General features: G+C 36.1%; 1 long non-coding RNA gene across 3 annotated transcripts in view; it reads left to right on the forward strand.

The window, feature by feature from the left end:
• LOC104001837 (uncharacterized) overlaps window positions 1-21,029 on the forward strand; it is a 262,940-nt gene that overhangs the window by 151,948 nt on the left and 89,963 nt on the right. For 2 of the 3 annotated variants that reach the window (XR_001708725.3, XR_008538816.2), the window contains one exon: window positions 11,026-11,189. This is a non-coding gene — a long non-coding RNA (uncharacterized LOC104001837). Of the gene's footprint in view, window positions 1-11,025; window positions 11,190-21,029 lie in introns of those variants that run through there. The other variant, XR_008538815.2, reaches the window with a different exon arrangement.

Below are 21,029 nucleotides of genomic sequence, written 5' to 3' on the forward strand. Positions count from 1 at the left end.
AGACTCATAAATGAGGTGATTGGAGAAAAATACGATTTAGAAAGATGGCAGAACTTAGGAAATAATTTTAAAATAAAAAAAAAATCAAGTTCAGTGTTGAATTCTAAATTAGAGGAAACCCAAGAGCAAATCGATACCTTCAGAGAAATAGAAGAAAGAACAAAGAAAAAACTTTTAAAAATAAAGTGAATGAAGACACTAAAAGGATGGAAGAGAAGGTGACAGCTATAAAAATAGGCAGGGACATTAACACATGTATATTGGGAGTCCCCCAAAAAGGAACCAAAGCCATGGTATAGAACAAGTATTTGAAATTATGATTCACAAAAAAATGTCCTGACTTGAAACTATTGAAAGATAGTACTGCAGACCTGGGGAAAATGACTCAAGAGATATTTTCACTAAAACTATGAACTTTAAAGAAAAGGAAACAATCCTTTGGTCAACCAGGCAAAAAAATGAAGTCACTGATAAAGGAAAGGGAATCAGATTACATAAGACTTTTCAACTTTACTGCAGCAGATCATACAATAATGCATTTAACAAAGTCAGGAGTTGAAACAGTCAAAGATATCATACCTTGTCAAACTGACAAACTTATTTCATTATAAAGGTTAGAGATAAACTGTAATAACTATGCAAAAAAACTCAAAATATTCTTCCCTTGAGACTTCATGAATATTCTACTGAAAAATAAGTGTTAGTTTGCAAAAGCAAACTTGAACACATGAAAAGGCATACTTCTTGGATCGGAAAATTCAACATAATAAAGTTGTCAATCCTGTTTAAATTAATTTGTAAATGTAATGCAATCCCAGTAAAAATTCCATTTTTTTTTATAATCAAGTAGACAGGTTGACTAAAAAGTTTATTTGGAATAAGAAACAAGAAAGAATAGCCAGGTAAAGAACAAAAATAGAGAATGTACTAATGGAAATTGATAATGCAAACATTATAAAGCCTTATAATTTAAAAAGTATGGTTTGCACATACGAATAAACAGACCAATGGATCAAGATAGAAAATCCAGAAATGGATTCAATTACATATGCAAATTACTGGAGAAAGGAGACGGACTTTTAAAAAGTGTTTTTGGGAAAACTGGTTGACCTTTTGCAAAGATAAAATTGGATCCATTCCTCACACTGCACATCAAAATAAACTTTAAATATATTAGAGATTTAAATGTAAGCAATGACACTGTATAAGTAACAGAAAAAACATAGTGAAGCACTTTCGTAACTATGACTGAAAATGCAGAAGCAACAATGGGAAAGGTTGATACACTTGATAATATATGTATACAAACATTTTACATGACTGAAAAAACTATCATAAGAAAAGCAAAAAACAAAAAGAGAGACAAATATGGGAAAAATTATTTGCAATTTCTATAATGGACAGAATGTTATATTTTTATATAATACAGCTTCTAAAGACAGAGAGGTTTTTAGAGACCAATGACTCTATAGAAAAATCACCTAGAGATAGACACAAGTCAGAAAAAAATGAAATGCAAATACCCTTGGACATGTGAACAGATACACAATCTCGTGCATAGTAAGAGAAGTGCAAGTTAAAATTATGTTGACATAGTACTTAACTATCAGATTGATAAAACCCCAAGTTTAAAAACATTCTGAGTGTCATTTAGAGCTAGAGTTTTTGGCATGCAAAAAAGAAAATTCAAATATGAGATGAAGGAGGTTGAGTAAAAAGGCAGCAGTGTAAACTGAGATATGTTTTATCTCAAAAAATATCCTACATACTAAAAAAATCCATCTTTTTAATGCAAAGAAATAAAACCCATCACCAGTCCACTGATAATGAGTAGCTGTAGGATTCAGATTGTGTTCTTTAAGTCCCATTTCCCCATAGAAAGAACCAGGACTGCAGAGAAATGGGTGATTCTAACTCTGGAATAGAAAATGTACAGGGATAGTCTGGAGCATCTTGTCACACCAGAAAGCAATGACGCTCAAGGAAGTTATAAGACTACGTAAGAGGATATGCTGAAAAGGAAACGTTTTGAAGTTGCTCCCACTGGCTAAGTTTTGAGCAACAATAAGGACAAAAGATGTCAATGAATCATGATACATGAAATATATTTAAATGCATGACTTTTAATGGTACTAAAAAACATCACATTGGTCACCTTAGAAAGACTTGAAGAACCAATTCATTATTTTAAAGAATAGGAAATAGAAAAGAAATAGTAAGCATTTATCCTGCCTTCCCTATACTAAAAGTACTTCAGAATAAACAATTGATGAAGGGAAATTTCTCTTAGAGACAGAGTCTAGGTAATACATGGGAAAGAGATGAGAATTAAAGTATTATCACTTCGCAACATTTAATGGATTAACAGATCCAGGCAATTATCATCAGTGGTTGCCAATATATGTATATAACTTAATGTATAATACTAATTTATATTATAATATATGCTATATTAATTTAATATATATTAGCATAATATGTATAATTTAATATTTAATATATAATTATATATTACATATGTATATAGCTCTATAAGTACTATAGATAATATATATTAATCTAATTTTCTCTGTCATCTATTATTTATCTATTATCTCTCTCTCTACTATCTGTCTGTCTATTTATCATAGAAAAGAATTACGCCTTGGTACCAATTCAGTCAGGTGGGCTCACATGATTGACTTTTAGCCCCATCTTTTGCTTAAAAATAAAAATTACATAGTACTGTAGGAAGACTGTAGGGAGCTGAGTGGGGACTAAGAGAGCATACAAACTTTATTTTACAACTATCCAGTCCACCACCTATCTCACAGATATGGGTGCAATTTCTAAGTCAAACACTATCTCATAACTGACTATATATGGCTTTTCCTGGGGTGAAATACTTTGTTTTTGCTTTTGGCATTCCTTCCCTGACTTGCCTTTTTAGTTGTTGTGGGGACTATGTTTTTAAATCCACGAGATGCAAGGAAACAATGGACGCCTTTCTTCGCTGCTTGTAAAGGTCATATGAGAAACAAGCATGAGCAGAGCAGTTCTGACTAGACGTGCAAGCACACGCAGAACGGGACACATTCACCGCGTCGTTTGTCAGCATTAACCCTTTGCTTATACCAAGAAAAGGAGGCTGTGTTTCTATCTTCAGATGGTTTTGGACTGAATTTATGTGAAGTAGAAAACAGGAGTGAATCACTGAAATTTTTGCTTGCTCTGTTAGGGCTTGGGAAGACCCAAAACGGAGGTGGCGTCTGAGTCCAGGAAGAAAGAGGACGTTTATGAAACAAGAGGTCAGGGATTTTCCTCTCAGGTCTCACGACTGTAAGCAGATCAGAGCTGCCAGATGACTATGCAATGCCTCTAGCACCATAAGGAATATTCCCCTCCAACACCAGTTAAAAGAAAAATAATAACAAACTAGAAATAAGCATAGAAAGTACAGATAAGTACAAGATAGTAAAAAATACTTTAACTTTTATTCTTTTTCCATGTTATTATTTTAATAGTTTTTATAAAAAATTAAGTATCAAATTCTCACAAAGGTTATTTTCTCATCATTTAGTGTTCTCACCTTGTTGGGGGCCTAAACACTTGTGTTGCTTTTGGATAATCTAGTACTGGCTCAGATCCATCTCCTCAGGAAGTCCAAGAAATTACTTGTCAGGAAACTTGGTAGGATGGTTTGCTCACCAATGTAGTTTATTGACTGCTGCTTTTACACTGATCTAAAAATACTCTTTATTTTTGGTTGGAATATGGCTTATTTTGGGAGAAACTGGTGAGGGTAGGTCATCCTCAGATTTCTGCAAAATATTTTATTATAATAGACCTAGCTATTCATGGGAAGATTATAATACCTCATGGATCATCTGGGGAAAATACCTGGTCTTCAAGGCCACTATTTCTAGCAGCAAACATAAAAATCCTTTAATCCATGTCCCACGCTTAGGTTTCTTAATTCATGAAATTCTGCTTATGATTGCCACATATAAATAAGAAACGACTTGAACATATGTGAGCTATAAGAAACTTTTGTAAAGCAATGCAACTCATGGGTTTAAACAAATACTTTTGGCAGCTTTGTTAAGCATACATGCAAAAAGTGGGTTTGCTTCACCAGTAAGGGATACAGAAAAATCCAAGCTCTCTGACCTATATGTGACACACACAGGATAATAATTAATGATAATAATAAGTTTTAAAAAATCTAGTATGCCTTTCTATCAGGATGGAGCAAGAGATTAATTACACATTGTACATCATAATGTCTGAAAGCCTGAGAACTTGTGCAATCTGAATTAAATTTTATGAAACAAAATGCATGGAATTGATGCTTTCATTTTGAATACACAAGTCTTTTTCTTCTTATATTCTTTTCCCCTCTCTTTTTTCCTTCTCTCCCTCCTTATCTTAGCACCCCTCCTCCCTGCTTCTAAAAGAAGAGAATACTGTTCTCAGGACTCTCTCAGCCTTTCTTAATTGAAAGCAATGATTCTGAGTCACTCCTTTATATTAAGTGAAATACTCTTGCATGAATCTCTAGGGATGAAGTGATTAGCCCAGCAAGAAGCCAGCGGATTCTGGTTGTCCGTGAAAGTGGTAGAAAGAATTAAATACAATTTTGCAAAGATAACACTAAAAGAATGGTATTTTCTTTCAAAACATGTCCTTTTCTGAAACATCAGTGCAGACATATGTCAAGATAGAAACTGGATCATATTTCTAACAGTTGAAGACTCAGATTTCATCAAACAAGACTGTTTGTTCTCATGCCCAAACTGTATCCTACACTGTCCTGTTGTCTGGACTATAATGGAACATAACATTAACTTCGGACAGTGGAGGTTGTGTTGGTGCCAACCTTGCTAATGAACATGTGGTTTCCATAATAATGTGGCTACTTGCATATTAGGTGGCAAGGTGCCAGGTACGTACTTAATGTTGAGGGGGCAACTGATGTAAAAAGTACCATCTCCTGATATGATTGCATTTCCAAAAATACTCTGCACCTGGACTGAGACTCGGCAAAATGAGGAATGTCACTCAGCATCAGGAAGTTTAAGGCATTGACAGATAAGGAGGAGCCCTACAGATTCCAGGCGTGCACTCTGTGAGCCTCAAGCATCCATCGCAAGGTCTTGATGATAACAAAAGGGTAACGTCACAGTGTGGAAAAACAGCCTGACCCAGGAGGGTGGTGGGTGGAGGAAGGTTTAGGATCACTCCCTGCTTCAAGTTCCTGGTGTTCTGGACTCAGTCACTTGAGGGTCTGAAAGCTAGAAGACAGTGAAATGAGTTACAGTTTAATGATATTCCCACTACACTGACAAAATGGATTCAGTTACATAATGGTAGCATTAAATGTTATTAAGAAGGGATCCAAAGTCTTGGGGCCAGACTTTCACAAAATCATGATAAGCTGCGAAAAACAGCTGAAATAGCACATTTATAGGCTTTCCAGCCCTCAATTTGTTGAAGGGGAAAAAAGCTGTTATATTTGCTCAAACATTCTGCAGTGTTGGCCTATAATCAAGGGCTTGGTGGAGGGGCGGGGGGTGTCAGGACATATCTGATTTGATTATTATATCTTAACTTGCATTTTTGTTTTCCTGAAAGCTTTTGTGAAGTACAGAGCTAAATGGTTTGCCCAAGGCCTTGGTTGCTTGGTAGGGCAGTGATTTTTCTTGGTGTCAAGACCTCCTCTGTAGAGTGACCAGGTGTAGAGGGTAGACTGTTTTTCTTCATTTCTATCTTCTCTTTGTATAAGAGAAGCTTCATTTTTTAAAATCTGCATTTCATAAAATTGATTCATTGTGGTATATAGTTTTTTTTAATGTTTAATTTTTGTGGGTACATAGTAAGTGTATATATTGATGGGGTGCATTAGATAGTTTGATACAGGCATATAATGCATAATAATCACATTGTGGAAAATGGGGTGTTCATCCCCACAAGCATTTATCCTTTGTGTTACAAACCATCCAGTTATACTCTGTTAGTTATTTAAAAATGTACAATTAAATTATTTTGACTATAGTCACCCTGTTGTGCTATCAAACACAAGATATTATTCATTCTTTCTGTTTTTTGTACCCATTAACCATTCCCACCTCCTCCCAGCATCCCAGTACCCTTCCCAGCCTCTGGTAACCATCCTTCTACATATGTTCAATTATTTTGATTTTTACCCCCTAGGAATAAGTGAGTACGTGTGATGTTTGTCTTTCTGTGCTTGGCTTATTTCATTTAACATAGTGACCTCCAGTTCCATCCATGTTATTGCAAATGACAGGATCTCATCCTTTTTTATAACTGAATAGTACTCCATTATGTATAAGTATGTGGTGTATAGTTTGGACTATAAGGTATCTACTACCACAATCAACATACCAAGAGTTCCATCACTTCAAAAAAATTTCTCATGCTGCCTGGTTGTCATCAGTCTTTTTTCTACCTCCAGCCTCTGCTAACTGCTGATCTGTTCTCCATCCCCATAGTTTTGTCTTGTTTTGAATAACATATAAAGGGAAACTATAGCATATAGTCTTTTGAGTCTGACCTATTTCATTAGCAAAATGCATTTGAGATTCATTCGTATTGTTTCATGCATGAGTAATTTACTTCTTTTTATTGTAAAAGAGTATTCCATTGTATGGATGTATCAGTTTGTTTATCCATTCACCCATGGAAGGAAATTTGTACTATTTCCAATTTTTGGCTTTAATTATTATATTTTTAAACCATCTTATTGAAGTATAATTGACATACAAAATCTGTCCTTATTTAATTTATACAACTTGATGAGTTAGGAGATAAGTATGCACTCATCAAATCATCACCATAAACCTATACTTCACCATAAATCATGCCATAAACCTATACTTCACTTCCAAAAATTTCCTCCTGCTTTCTTTCTTTATTATAATAATAATAATTATTATTATTTGTGATAAAAGCACTCAACATTAGATCTGCTTTTAAAGCAAAATTTTAAGGATACAATATATTATTGGTAATTACAGTCCCTGTGCTTTACAGTAGATCTCTAAGATTATCCATTTTATATAATCAAAACTTTGTACACTTTGACTCATACCTTCCATTTCTCCCTCCCCACAATCTCTGACCACTATCCTTCTATTCTCTGCTTCTATGAGTTTGACTACTTTAGGTTCATTACATAAGTAATATCATGTAGTATTTGTCCTTCTGTGTCTGGCTTATTTTACTTAGCATAATGTATCCCAGGTTCATCCATGTTGCTGTAAGAGGCAGGATTTTCTTCTTTTTTAAGGATGAATAATATTCCCTTGTGTGTATATATTACATTTTCTTTATCCATTTAGGAGTCAGTGGACATTTAGGTTGTTGCTTTGATGCCTCGGTGATTGTGAATAATGCTGCAGTGAATATGGAAATGCAGATAGCTCTTGAAAATACTATTGGCTTATTATTTATACCTCTTTTATATTTTTACTTTTAGTGGTTGCCCTAGAGTTACAATATTTATCTTTAATTAATCTGAGTTTACCTTCAAATAATATTAAATCACTTCACATGTAGTGTATGGACCTTGCAACAGTATATTCAAATTCCTTCATCTTTTACTTTATGCTATACATTTAATTTTACATATGCTGCAAGCACATAGTATATTGCTACTATTTTTTTCTTTGCATAATCAATTATCATTTAGAGCACTTAGGAGTAAGAAAATGCATTTTTAAATCTTTATTTATTTCCTTTCCCACAACTCTTTATTTGTTTGTGCAGATCCAACTTTCTCTCTGGTGCTATATTACTTCTACCTGGATAGCCTTCTCAAACATTTCTTATAATGCAGGCCTATTACCAATTAATTCTCCATTTTTCTTTTCGAGAAAGATTTTATTTCACCTTTAGTTTTAAAAGATGTTTTCCTGGGTACAGAACTCTGGCTGACAGTTTTTTAAAAATCTTAATGATGTCACTCCATTTTCTTCTGGCTTACATGATTTCCAACGAGAAGTTTGTTCTTATTTTTGTTCCTCTGTATAGAATGTATCTTTAGTTTAGTTTTGTTTTAATAAATTTTATTTTTAGAAGAGTTTTAGGTTTACAGAAAAACTGCAACAATAGTACAGAGAGTTCCAGTATATCTCATATCCGGTTTACCCATTATTAATATCTTATGTTAGTATGGTACATCTGACCCAATATTGAAAAATTATTATTAACTAAAGTCTGTACTTTATTCAGATTTCCTTAGTTTTTACCTGATGGCATTTTTGTGCTCTAGGATCCCATCTACCACATTATGTTGTGATCATGTCTCCTTAACTCCTCTAGGCTGCGACAGTTTTTCAGGATTTCTTTATTTTTGATGACTATGATAGATTGAGGAGTACTGGTCATGTGTTTTGTAGAATGTCCCTCAATTTGGATTTGTCTGATGATTTTCTCAAGATTCGACTGGGGTTATGGGTTTTTGGGGAGGAAGACCACAGAGGTAAAGTGCCATTTTTCTAATAATCATATTAAGGAGACTTACTGTTAACATAACTTTTCACTCTTGATGTTGACCTTGATCACGTGGCTAAGATAGTATTTGTCAGATTTCTCCACTGTAAAATTACTCCTCTCTCTTTTACTTTTGAAATCTTTGGAAGGAAGTCCATATAAACAGCCCATGATTAAACAATGGGGAGTTAGGTTTATTCTCCTTAAGGGTAGAGTAACTACATAAATCATTTAGGATCTTCTACAAGTGAGACTTGTCTCTTCTTCCCCCTGTTATTTATTTATATCAATATTAATGTCTTTTATTTTTGGCTGCCTTCAGAAATTTTCTCTTTCTCCTCTCTTTGTTTTTTATCATTTGGATAAGACATATCTCAGGTTTGTTTTTTAATTTGTTTGTTTGTATTGTGTGTATCCTCACTGGTGTTCTTTGTGTTTCTTGGATCTGTGGTTTGGTGTCTAATGTTAATTTTGGAAAAATCTTGGTTGTTATATGTTCAAATGTTTATTCTGCCCTATTCCCTCTCTCTTCTTGTAGAATTTCAATTAAACGCATCTTAGGTATATGTCATTGTTCTACATTCCTTGGATATTCTATTCTACTTTTTTCATTCTTGTTTTTCTTTTAATTCAAATAACTTATATTGACCTATATGAAGCTTACTGATTCTTTCTTTGACTAGTCAAATGTATTGATGATACACTCAAAGGCATTCTTCATATCTGTTACTTTTTTATTATTATTATTTGTAGCATTCCTACTTAAATCTTCCTTAGTACTCTCTCTCTCTGCTGAAATTACTTATCTGATCCTGTGTGTTGTCTCCTTTTCCCATTAGAACTTTCAACATATTAATTATAGTTATTTTGAATTTCCTATTTATGGTTTTGATATCTGTATTATATCTGAGTCTGCTTCTGTCGATTTACTCATGCCACTGTGTTGTTTTTCTTGCTTTATTTTTGTATGCTTTGTACTTTTTTGGTTGAAAGCTGTATACTTTCTGTAGGACAATATATACTAAAGTAAGTGATTTTTTTTTTTTTTTTTTGAGACAGAGTCTTACTTTGTCACCCAGGCTGGAGTGCAGTGGCACAATCCAGGCTCACTGCAACCTCCACCTCCCAGGTTCAAGTGATTCTCCTGCTTCACCCTTCCAAGTAGCTGGGATTACAGGTGTGCGCTGCCACACCCGGCTAATTTTTTAAAATTATTATTTCTAGTAGAGGCAAGGTTTTGCCATGTTGGCTAGGCTAGTCTCAAACTCCTGACCTCAGGTGATCCGCCCGCCTCGGCCTCCCAAAATGCCGGGATTACAGGTGTGAGCCACCGTGATGGCCAGGTAAATGATTTTTATTCCTGGAAATGAGCAGATTTCCTTCTGCTAGGACTCTAATGTGGATTATTGAACCAATCTACTTAGGGATTTAATTGGAATAGAGATTGCTATTGCTCTGGTTAACTACAGTGTACTACAGACTTCAAATTCCTGTAGTGACACTTTGTGTGTTGGGTGGAGGCTGGTTCGCCAGAAGGCTTTTTCTTAATATCCATTCTCAGCTTTAGGTCTTTATTTTACACTATGCCTTAGAGACGGTCTCTTTCCATACTCATTTAATTCTTCCACCATTACTAACTGTTACTTGTTACTTAATGCTTGTTAGAGTGGTGGCGTGGGGTCAGGAGTCCATTCTTCATTCTTTTCATGAAGCTTGTTTTTAGGCAGGTACTGTGTGTCTCTGGAGACCTTTTTCTGTATTTTTTACTTTAAAAAGTATGGAGTCCATTCATAAGGATGCTGGCGGGGGCAGTAAGGAGATATCTGGATGTACTTTAATCCAAAAACCATATTTTAGCATGTTCTATGTGCCAGATCCAGGGCCAGATGCTCTAAATGCAAATGTGACAATGACGTGGTTCTTCCAATTCAGAAGCTCTGTATCAGAGAACCATAAACTGGTAAATAGGTGTAGTCTCAAGGTGCTTTGAAACCCAACAGAGGGCTTTTTTGCTCAGTGCAGATGAGGGTGATGGTCAGGGAATCTTTCCTAGATGGACTCCATCCAGACCACCATCTCTCTAGGACATCTGATTTTGTGCTCCATCAGACAAAAGGCAATGGTTTGAGATGAGAGAGAGAAAGACCTAAGTATTTGAAGTAAGGATACAGGAGGTGAGGAAACTATGGAGAAATACAGTGCCCTCTGAAAGTCATACTCTCAACATTACTTCAGGTATCTTCATAGTGCTATCTCTAGAAAAATCAAGAGTTTTTTTTTGTTTCAGACAAATCTGAAATCTGAAATTTGAAATCTGGATTTCTCACCTACAAGCTGAGGAATCTTGGGAAAATTACTTTCCCAACGTTCAATTTTCTCATATATAAAATGACAAAGATGTTTTCTGTCCCATTGGATTGCTGTAAACATTATGTGAAACATCAGCTTCTAGAAGATCCATAATAAGTAGTTACTATTACTGTTGTTGTTATTTGCAGCCACTAAATTGAATTGTTTTTAATTCTTTAGGTACCCTAATGACAAGTTCACCCCAGTGTTTTCTGAGGAGTCTACCTGGAAATGAGAACCATCTGTCCTTCCTATAGTAGTTCTTCTCAGAATGCCGACTCTATGCTAATGGTGAGAAAGTAGCTTCCAGATCAGACCCCCTAAAAATATATCTAAAAACTCAACTCCTGTGGTCATCTCTTTCAAGTATTTAAACCTCAGAATTTTCTCCAGCAAGCATATAGGCCCCATAGAGTCCATAAGCTTGCAATGTCTTGGCCATGTGTACCCATGTGGTACATTCAACCACCAAACTGGAATACGATATTGCATTTCCTGGGCAGGATTAAGAGTGAGCTCTCTTAGGCTCAGATGACCCCCACAATCAAAGGTAAGAGGGCTGTAACTGAAATATCACTCAACAGTCATGCCAGGAATAATGGACACTGAAACGACTACCATGCCTTGTGGTGAGTGCCCCCCTTTGGGGATTAGCAAGATGGTAGGGGATGTGCAGAAGACTGCACTGGGTCTCTTAACCCTTCCTTCCTTCAGTATATAATCCAGGTTATTTTAGAAATAGAACACCAGTGATGTGTTTGTGACAACTTCTACTGGTCCTGTAATCTAGTTAGAATTGGGTGGATGACCCCTTATAAATCCTAACTAGATTACAGGACCAGTAATGTGTCAGTCTTAATTAATTCATTGGTTTATTTATTCATTCATTCTTTCATTCATTTTTTTACTTGTTCATCCATTCATCAAAAGTATTTTTAGTACTTTACCTACTATTAGCTGGGCTTCAGTTAAATAATTTCGTATTTTTTTTTCCTTAATAGAACTTATAATCTGGTGGAAGGACGTGATAACTAATCAAATAATCACAAATATGTATTTCAGAGGTAATTATTCTAAAGGAAAGTTATCTGACTTGGTTTTTCTGGGAAGTCTTGCCTAAATGAGATAATTTTTGAAGTGGGTGAGCTGGCCACTTAGGGCTTGGGAGAGGTTAACAGAATGAGGCCACAGGTAACTTCTTGAGCAGCATGTGCAAGGGCCTTGGGGACAGAGGGCTGTGGTACGTTTGATGGACTGTGAACAGAACAGTCAGGCTGTAGTATAGAGAGTGAGGGAAGAGAGTGGTGCAAAATAAAGCTGAAAATATGGGCATATGTCAGGTCATTCAGGACTTTGTAAGGCGTGTGAAGGGTTTGGGTTGTCAGTTGAAGGGTTAGGGAAACCACTGAAGAGATTTAAGTGGGGCATGGTTGTGGAGGGGGGTGGTGACTGTGTAATTTGTAAAGAACACAAAGATTGCAGGGTGGAGAACAGATTGGGAAGGCAGCAAGTATCAATGTAGGAAGACTGGTTAGAAGGTATAAGGAGGTTTTATTTTGTTTTTTTCCTTTGTAGATGGGAGAAACTTGAGTAAGTAAATGTCAGTGGGAAAGATCCAAGCAAGAGAGAAATGCTGAATGAAAAAAAAGAAAAAAGAGCTAGTGAAAGCTTCCTGAAAGCCAGTGTAATGATTGGAGCAATTGGCCTTAGAAAGGAGAAGGGCTAATTTTATTCTACAGAAAGGAGAAAAAATGGGATGGTGCAGATATAAGGGCCCATTGTGGGAGTTCCTGTCTTGTGGCTTTTGTTTTCTGTGTAAAGTAGGAAGTGAGGTCATTTGTTAAGAGTGGAAGGAAAGGTGCAAGATAAAAAAGCAAGTCAGAGATCTGAGGAGACTGGAGAAAGTTTGAGAAATTCACTAGAGAGGTGGGAGAGAGAACTGACAGGTGCTTGTGGAAATCTTGCTGATATGTGTTGAGGACGTGCTGGTTTTGATGTTCATGACTTCACAACAGTGCAGATCCACTCTGTGTGTGGCTTTCATCAGCACTACTTCCGTATTTGGGTTTAGAAAGATTAAGGGAAAAAAGGAAAAAAAGACAGTTGGGTTCAGGCAACACTGGGATCTTGTTAGCAGCTGCTAATATAAAGACAGAAAGGAATGGAGTTTGGGGCCCTGGCAAATATGTTATTGAAATGACATATAATGAAATTCAAGCTTAGAAAGGAGGAATTTGAAAACGAAGGCTGATAGATTGGAAGAGAGTAGAAGAGTCAATGGAAGGGGCCCTGAAGAAGTTGAAGAACACTTGTAATCTGAGGAGTCGAACTAGCTAGCTGGATAGAAAGGAGTTAGTAGGAAACTGATTCAGTGACTTGGGTGGTAGAGAGGTTTGGGGTGATGACAAGTTCCAGAGTAGTGTTGGGAGACAATTTTCCATGAATATTTTTATGTTTCTGCACATTCTTGGCTTTCTGAGCAAAGAAAATTGGCAAAAATGGTTAAACAATAATTGAATAGCAAATATGCCTGAGAAGCTAGAAATAGTGTATTGTTCCAGACAGATTTAGAGAATTTGCTGCCATAGGGTCATTTGCATTACATTTCTGGGTAGCAAAAACCTAGGGACCTTTCCCCCACATCCTCAGAGAGGGTTTCTTACATTCCAGAGTGAAAGTCTCTCTCTCTTTCTTTCCAGAAGAAATGAGGGGCAAATGCACTAGCTGCCCTATGTAAGCTCTAAGTCTCATCATTTCGGGGATCCTCTCCTGTGATGCAGCTTTGCTAGAAAGAACTAATATTTGTATTTTTTTGCACCATCTGTTCTGCTGTATCGTGGTAGAAGTCATGTAGGTTCATATGAGATCTTTCTTCCAAGCACCTTAATGTTTTGAAGAGATAAAAGCAAGCTTTCTTACAATTCATGAAAAAGCCCAATCAATATGCCTCAAGAAACAAAGCTGATGTATAATAAAAATTATTATCCCAGCACATGTTTTTGAATTCCTGTAGACTTTAAATAGATTTTAAAGTTGAGATGAAACTGGTCTCTATTAGAAGCAAATGCCCTCAAAGACTTTCCTCTTGAAGAAGGAATTCTAAGTTCCAGTATTTAAAGCTGAAAAAGATCATCCGACTGTGATGCTGGGCAAATGCCACAGAAGATTTAACTCTGCTATTGTCTTGATTGTTTTCATTACACAGTTTTATAAGTTTTCTGGGCTGTATAGACTCTGTTTTTACTGATAAGTCCTATTATTGACAATGCCTGACTTTGCAGAGTTCTAGGTTTTTGAAAACAACGTAGCTTTATGGGAGAATCTGCTGTATTTCTTTCCATCTTTTGCATTAAGTACATAGTTTTTCTTTGATCATAAAAATACATCAGTTTTTCTAAATTTTTTTTTTAATTTTAAAGGATGGTTGATATTGTTACTGTAACTTAAATGACAAGGAACACACTGCCTTCTACATACTAGCACTCGTTTAAGCATAATAAATTAAAATTTTATTTAAAAATATCCTGAAAATCCCCCAAAGCATATAAATTACTTACAATTCCAGCACATTTAAAAATGTATTTAAATAAACCAAAGTTTTACTTCCCTCTGTCCATCTAATTTAATCTTCCGATAACTTCTATAGCAGTTTGAGGTATAGTTTGACTTTTTTTTCTATGCTTATACAGATATATTTATACATATACCAAGTCTATATCTGTCTACATTTCAATGTATGTATCTATGTGTCTAGATCCCTGCTGGTAAACATAGAAAATATGTATATGTGTATGTGTATATATATATATGTATTTCTTTTAATGATAGAATCATGCTACATATATTAAATAGTTATTTTTCTTAATGCTGTATTACAGGCTTATTTCCAGGTGCATGTAAGTCTATCACATTCTTTGAATGTCCCATAGTGTTCCTTGTGTGGTGTACTGGTTATCACTGCACAACAGATCTCCCTGACTCCACTTTTTGACAGGGGAGTGCCGTATGCATACAGGAGAAAAGGAATTGATCGTAGCCACTTGGTGACAAGTACCCTACTCTACCTTCTGGCCACCACAGTTTATCTCTCATGTGAAAAGTACACTAATTTCCTCCTAAAACTGCCCTGAAGTTCTCATCCCATCATAGAAATAGGCTCAGTCTCAAGATCCAGAATCTCACTATTGAAATCAGGACCAGGTTCAGTATGCTGCATGTACTGTTTCTCAGGTGCAACTTGTTGAGTGTGGTTCCTTACCATCTGAAGGTCCATTAACTAAAGAGACAAGTTATATGGCCCCCAGACCCAAAAAACAATGGTAAAACTGACATAGGATAATACAAAAAAGGGGAGAGCTGCAGCATGCAGCAGTTACTATTTCACAGCAATTCTGAATCTCAGATTGGCACAATAGTGCCAGGTGCCAAATTAGGGCCCAGTCCTGTTACCTAGAAATGGTTCTTCATAGCTCTTATCTCTGCTTTCTGAGTCATTTCTTCTTATCCATAAGAAATGGGTTGTAATTGTTACTGAGTGGTTATCTCAGTTGGCTTGCTGACTGTAGAATGTTGTGGCTCTTTTTATTTTGAACTGTTTCTGTCTCAGTCTAAGCTGATGGTGTTTTTCTAAGTACTAGTCTGTTAACAATTTTGTGCATTGCCTATGAATCTTATTGGGGCTCATTCAATTGGACAAAAGCAATATTTATAAATCTCTTATAGGTAACCTTAAATCTTTCTAAGGTTTCATAAAATGTCTTACAGCCACATCTTTTACTTTATCATAACCCTAAGGCTCTTTCTTACTTTGAGACCCTTCTGTTGGCTACACAGAGGATTCTAGGACCTGTATATTTTCTCCAAACTATATTTTAAAAGGGAACAGTTCTGTCTCCTGCTCATCTCTTTTTATCTACCTTATATGTAGCTAAAAGAAACTTTTTGGCAGAACTTTGAATGTTCTGTCTGGAACTCTCCAGTCAAATTCACCAATTCATTAGAAATATTTTGTATTTTCCACATTGTCATGGGTAAGATGTTACCAAACTTTTCACCATTACATAACACTAGTTCTACTTCTTTTAGCCTCCAATAATACTATCCTCATCGTCGTTTCAAGGCCTTCCGGCCTTTGCCCACTGCCTCATCCAAAGCCAATGTCACATGTTTTAGATTTAGATTTTGTTAAGGTAGCACTTCACTTCCAGGTACCAATTTCTGTCATGGCTATCAATGGCCAGATAACCCCTCACTCCAAAAGTTAGTGACTAAAAACAGCTATTTTGTCTCTCACTGTTCTGTGGGTTGACTAAGCTCAGTTGTGTACTTTTCATTTTAAGTTACTAATGAGGTTGCTGTCAAATGGTGGCAGGACTGCAGGACTGGAGTTCAAGGTTTGACTGAGTTGGATATCCAAGGTGACTTCTTCATTTACATATTGTTGGTGGCTCAGCTAGAATGGCTGCAACAGTCTGAGAATAGCAGGTAGTTTCTCCCTCTCCATGTGACTTCTCACAGGACTAGCTTGGGCTTTCTCATAACAGGAAGGTCTCAGTGTATCTGGACTTCTCACATGGCAGCTGGCTTCCCCCAGAGCATGTGTTCCCAGTGACCAGGGTGAAATCTGAAATGCTTAAGACCAATCTTGGATGTTGTATATACTTTTTCTATATTCTATTAGGCACACATGCCAGCCTTGGTTTAATGTGGGAGGGAAATAGACAAGAGCCATACCTTCATCTTTGGAGGTGTGGTTCAGTAGGGGGCCAGTGTTGGAGACTAGTTACCATGTGTGGAGATACCATAACTTATTTAACCATTCCCCTATTGGGTTATAATAATTTGGAGTATTTAAATTATTAAATTAAATATTATTTAAGTAATATTAAATTATTTAAAGTTGTGAACTTTAATGCAGAGAACATAATTTTCATGTGCTTTTGTCAGTCTTTAAATGTATGCACAAATCTAATGCTATTGCAATTGAATATACATTTTTAAGAAACTGAGGGCCAGGTGCGGTGGTTCACGCCTGTAATCCCAGCACTTGGGGAGGCCAAGGTGGGTGGATCACCTGAGCTAAGGAGTTCAAGGCCAGCCTGGGCAACACGGTGAAACCCTATCTCTACTAAAATACAAAAAAATTAGCTGAGCTTGGTGGCATATGGCTGTAATCCCAGCTACTTGGGAGGCTGAGACAGGAGAATCACTTGAACCTGGGAGGGGGAGGTTGCGGTGGGCCGAGATCACGCCATTGCACTCCAGCCTGTCCAGCAACAGAGCGAGACTCCATCTCAAATAAAACAAAACAAAACAAAAGAAAAAAGAAACTGATAACTTTTATTTATTTTACTTAGTTATAAATATAAATATATACATATATACATACGTGTGTGTATATATATATATGTATATATAGTCGGCCCTCCATGTCCATGGGTTCCACATTAATGGATTCAACTGTGAATGGAAAATATTTGGAAAAAATTGCTTCTGTAGCCGGGCACTGTGGCTCACGCCTCTAATCCTAGCACTTTGGGAGGCCGAGGCGGGCAGATCACGAGGTCAGGAGATCGAGACTATCCTGGTTAACATGGTGGAACCCTGTCTCTACTAAAAATACAAAAAAATTAGCTGGGCGTGGTGGCAGGTGCCTGTAGTCCCAGCTACTCAGGAGGCTGAGGCAGAAGAATGGCGTGAACCTGGGAGGCAGAGCTTGCAGTGAGCTGAGATCGCACCACTGCCCTCCAGCCTGGGAGACAGAGCGAGACTCTCTATCAACAACAAAAAAATTGCATCTGTATTAAACATGTAAGACTTTTTCTTGTCATTATTCTCTAAACAATACAGTATAAGTACTCTTCATATAGCATTTACATTGTAGTAGGTATTATAGGTAATCTAGGGATGATTTAAAGCATATGGGAGGATGTACATAGGTTATATGCAAATACTATACCATTTTATATCAGGCACTTGAACATCTGCAGATTTTGGTATCCACAGGAGGTCTAGCAACCAACTCCCCACAGATATTGAGGGATAAATATATATAATTTATTTATGTATTGTAAAATTTTGTAGAAGAAAAAGTGTGTAAGGCTTGCCAACACATTTTGGAAAAGAATAGTGAAAAGAGATTTGCCCAGATATTTCAGCATACACTAAAGCTACTATCATAAAAATAATGTGGTACTTGCAGAGAAAGACAAGCAAATTATTGGAAAAGAGTAGAATCTAGAAACAGACTCAAGTATATATACACGTCAGTTTAAGATTTAATAATGATGTCATTTCAAATCAATGAGATAACCATGTATCATTAAGAAATTATATTAGGATATCAATGTTTTTTAGAAAAAAATTCTTAGATTTCCTCTCCTAATGTATACAAAAATAGAGATAAACTAAAGACCTAGATATAAAATGTAAACCTATAAAAAGTTTAGAAGAAATTTTGAAGCAAAAGAAAATTTTATTTAACTACATAAAAATTCAAAACTTTTATATGTCAAAACATATTATATTAATTAAAAATTTTTATCATTAAAAGGCAAACAATAAAATGTGCGAATATATTCATAACACATATAGAAAACAAAAAATAGCTTTATCACACAAAGAGCTTCTATAAATTAATAGAAATATTTTTAAAAGAAAGACAAACAAGACTAGGTAAAATCCAGAAACAAGCAATCCTTCAAAGAAATACAATGACCAATAAATATGTGGATAATTTTTACCTTCACCTCAACATAAAAACAGTCTGTATTAGTCCATTTTGCATTGCTATAAAGGAATACCTGAGGCTCGGTAATTTATTTTAAAAAGAGGTTTATTTGACTCAAAGTTCTGCTTGTTGCCAGCATCTGTTTGGCTTCTGGTGAAGTCTCAGGAAGCTTTTACTCATGGAAGAAGATGAAGTGGGTGCAGGCGTGTCACATGGTGAGCGAAGGAGAAAGAGAGAGAGATGCCAGGTTCTTTTAAGCAATCAGCTCTCATATGAACTAATAGAGTGAGGACACATTACCGTAGGGAGGGCACCAAGCCATTCATGAGGGATCTGCCCACTAGGCCTCATCTCCAATATTGGGGATCAAATTCCAACATGAAATTTGGAGGGTACAAATATCCAAACTATATCATTCTGCCCTTGGCCCCCCAAATCTCATGTCCTTCTCACATTGTAAAATACAATAATCCCTTGCCAATAGTCCCCCAAAGTCTTAACTCATTCTAGAATTAACTCAAAAGTTCAAAGTCCAAAGTCTCTTCTGAGACTCAAGGCAAGTTCTTTCTTTCTTTACCACATGGCCAGGCTGTGAATTTTTCAAACTTTTATAGTCTGCTTTTCTTTTAATTATAAGTTCTAATTCAAAGTCATTCCTTTACTCCCATATCTGATCATAGATTGTTAGAAGTAAGCATGCCACTTCTTAAATGCTTTGCTCCTTAGAAATTTCTTCCACCAGATTCCCTACGTCATCACTCTTAAGTTCAACCTTCCATAAATCCCTAGGGTGTGGGCACAATGCTGGCAAGTTCTTTGCTAGGATGTAACGAGGGTAACCTTTGCTCCAGTTCCCAAGAAGTTCCTCATTTCTGAGACCTCATCAGCCTGGCCTTTACTGTGCATATCTCTATCGACATTTTGCTCAATACCACTTAACCAGTCTCTAAGAAATTCCGAACTTTCCCTTGTCCACTTGTCTTCTTCTAGGCTCTCCAAAGTCTTCTAATCTCTGCACATTACCCAGTTCCCAAAGCCAATTCCACATTTTCAGGTATCTTTATAGCACCACTCATTCTTGGTATCAATTTTCTGTATTAGTCCATTTTGCATTGCTATAAAGGCATACCTGAGGCTGGGTAATTTATGAAGAAAATAGGTTTATTTGGCTCACGATTGTGGATGGTGCTAGCATCTTCTTGGCTTCTGGTGAGGTCTCAAGAAGCCTTAACTCATGGCAGAAGGCAAAAGGGAAGCAGGCATGTCACATGGTGAGAGGGAGAAAGAGATAAATGCTAAGCTTTTTGAAGCAACCAGCTCTCATGTGAACTCATAAAGTGAGAACTCACTCATTACCATGGGGAGGGCATAAAGCCATTCCTGAGGGCTCTGCCCACACAACCCAAACACCTTCCACCAGGCCCCACCTCCAACAATGGGGATTACATTTCAGCATGAGATTTGGAGGGGACAAATACCCAAACTGTATCACAACCCAAATTAAAGTATCCAGGTATACTTTTTCCCTTATCAAATTGCTTTAAAACCTGCAATATCCTGTGCTGGTGAGAATGAGGAGAAGTGAGAACTTTCATACACTTTTGCTGGAATTGCATATATAAATTTTGACACAGAAATTTCATATCTAGAAACTTATCCCATGGAAATAACAGCATGACATTTTTATTATTTAATTTCATCTCAGGTGCATTTCCCCATACTAGTAAATAGTTTTTAAAACAATTATTATTTTTTTCTACCAATTGTGTATTTCTTCTTTCCATGGTGATGACATAATTTCTTTAAGTATTTTCCTATTATTGGGCATTTGTGTCATTTTGAATATTCTGCTTTTAGGTTTAAGAGACATATAACCAAATCAGATAATGAGTATTGTTTAGATCCTGATTGAAACAAATAGTACAAAGGCATTTTCAAGATTACCTGGAAATTTTGAATATTTAAAGGGTGTTCAATGATACAAAATTAGTATTAATTTGTTTTGTGTTATATTGGCTTTCTTGGATTGGTGTCACATCGATCTCTCTACTCTTTGCTTGGAGAATTCAGTTGTTTACCTCTATATCCTGCATTTTCAAGAATGATAAGAAGAAGAAGTCACATTTTGATTGTCCCTTTCCAAGGGAGGGAAACCCCAGGGATCTAAAGCCCTATTTAGCTCCTTGGGGAACGGGAAGGGATGGGGGGATACATTCTTTAAAATTCTTTCTTATTCTGTTAAGCCAGTAAGAAATTAGGATTGCTTATTTGTTAACCTGGTCTCCTTGCTACAGTTTTTGGGAAACATGTTTGCCAATAATTTAAGTTCTAAAATAATGCCCTTAAATGAACAAAAAAATTGTGTTTATTAAATACAAACCAACTAGTGAACAATTGAGGCTTAGGTAAGAATTGGGTCAATGGAATGAGAAGTATATTTTTTCTCATTTCTTTT

The sequence above is a fragment of the Pan troglodytes genome, chromosome 14, assembly GCF_028858775.2.
Source record: "Pan troglodytes isolate AG18354 chromosome 14, NHGRI_mPanTro3-v2.0_pri, whole genome shotgun sequence".
Classification (NCBI taxonomy): Eukaryota; Metazoa; Chordata; class Mammalia; order Primates; family Hominidae; genus Pan; species Pan troglodytes.